General features: G+C 45.6%; 1 pseudogene; it reads left to right on the top strand.

Moving 5' to 3' along the window:
* The first annotated feature begins 310 nt into the window (after window positions 1-310).
* Window positions 311-604, top strand: LOC130870446 (putative mitochondrial import inner membrane translocase subunit Tim8 A-B; annotated as a pseudogene).
* The last annotated feature ends 1,580 nt before the right edge of the window (window positions 605-2,184 follow it).

Below are 2,184 nucleotides of genomic sequence, written 5' to 3'. Positions count from 1 at the left end.
ACAAGGAACACAAAAATGAATTCACTTCTGGTCTCCTGGGAGACACCAGCCGTTAAGGTTGCATTCAATATTCATTTGGGGGTGTCAACATGGATAGATCATTCTCTGCAGGCTGAAATCTCAGAGTCAAAAGTTCATCAGCCAGGGGCATCTTCCTAGAAGGGGTGGTTCCTGGACTGGTAAAATTTCTGAGCCTTTTCCTCTGGGAAGAATGAGAAGGGGTATTCAAAGGGCCAAGGTACCAGCGATATACAATTTCCTTTAAAACAGCAGATAAGAGGAGCACTTCCGGTCCCTGCGGCTCACTGGCATGGAGGCCTCCTGGTCTTCGCCGGTGAGCAGCCTGGACGCTGCAGACCCGCAGCTGCAGCATTTCGTGAAGGTGGAGACGCAGAAGCAGAGGGTGCAGCTGCTGGTCCATCACATGACTGAGCTGTGCTGGGAGAAGTGCATGAACAAACCCGGGCCCAAGCTGGACAGCCGGGCCGAGGTCTGTTTGGTGAACTGAGTCGAGCGCTTCATCGACACGAGCCAGTTAATGCTGAATTGACTGGAGCAGATCCAGAAGGCCCGGCCGTTCTTCTCGGAAAGCCTCTTGGACTGATCTCGGCGGAAGGAAGTTGAGTTTCACTAGGAAGGTACACTGACGGATACTTCGACTGGTCCCCGTTTTCTGCCAGCAACGGAGCAGTCAATCTCCTCTCACCAAAACAGTTTGCGCATGCTCAGACAGAAGTGGATTTCCAGAAAGTTTCAAAAGGTCCATGTACTTGATTGAAATTTCCATAAATACTACTGGGATCACCTCCAAAATGGCGAAGCTGTTTCCTGCTACCTCCGAGAGCAGCTGTCCACTCTCCGCCCGCCAGATGCTGTGACCTGTGCCCACCGCACAGACGGAAGTGTCATCACAGAGGACTTCTTAATTTGTGCTTTTTCTTCTGTGCAGTGCTGGGAATGGAACCCAGGGCTTCATGCATGGGAGGCAGGCATTCCACTCTGAGCTGCGCCCCAGACCCTGTATCTTTTGTATAAAGGTCACATTAAACATTTTTGTGTGTTAAGACAGCAGATAAGACAGAATGCTGATGGGTGTTAATTCAGAATGGTGGGGCAGTCTATGCTTAATTTACTATTTGTGCACTGGTCTTAATTTTCTTGGTGTTGTGATTTGAATTTGAAGCATCACGTCTCTTAGCTGCTTTCCCTATTGTTGTAAGAGAGTACCCAACAAAGGACTCCAGTGCCTCAGAAGATTCATCTATCTCCCAAAGCATTCTCTGTCCCTTTCTGCCTTCTGCTTGAGTGTTAAGATGTGAGCTCTCAGTTGTTCCTTTGCTGTACTATCATCATAGATTCTAATCCTCTGAATCCATAATCCCAACTGAATAGTTGCAAGCACTGAGTCTGTCCCACCATGACGGCCTGTACTCTTGAACCATGAACTAAAAATGAAGCCTATCTCCCCTTAAAATGTTTTTTTTTTTTTGGCAGATATTTGGTCATAGCAATAAGAGAAGTCACTAATATACTTGGAATAAGTAATGGAGGGATCATTATTGAGGTTTCTGTTGTCGTAAAAAAACACCATGACAAAGGCATCCCATTGACACATCTCCAACAAGGCCACACCTCTGATTCCTTCCCAAACAGCTCCACCAACTGAGGATCCCATATTCAAATATGTATACTTGTAAGAGCCATTCTCATTCAAACTGACAAAGAGGTCAAGCAAGAATTGGCCTGGGAAAGAATCAGCAATGCTGGGGAAAGATGCTGTGAGAAAAGACGGGGCAGAGAGAATGAAAGGGCAAGAGAGACAGGCATGTGTCTTGCTTGCCTAGGGAGGCTAAGATACAGCAGAAATGATATAAAAACATGTTACAAAGAACACAGATCTACTGTATAGACTTTTATTTCCCTAACCAGTATAAGATTGTATTTTACTTCTTATTTAAATTCATCGCTTATATTTATGATATAATTATGGTGATCTCTAGGCATGTCAAATTAAAATTACTTTTTAGCAACAGTTTGGGAAGCACAGGTGAGAGCAGAGCTGCCGCTTGCCCTGAGAAGTCAGTTCCCAAAGGGAAGGCTACTGTCACACAGTGGGAAATTTGGGGGAACCAATAAGGCACCAGACATTAAATTCGCCATCAATGAATAATTCCTGGTGAGCAT

The sequence above is a fragment of the Chionomys nivalis genome, chromosome 2 (assembly GCF_950005125.1).
Source record: "Chionomys nivalis chromosome 2, mChiNiv1.1, whole genome shotgun sequence".
In the NCBI taxonomy this organism is placed as follows: Eukaryota; Metazoa; Chordata; class Mammalia; order Rodentia; family Cricetidae; genus Chionomys; species Chionomys nivalis.
The sequence above is the reverse complement of the archived record's forward strand: the minus strand, read 5'-3'. Positions and strand labels throughout refer to the sequence as shown.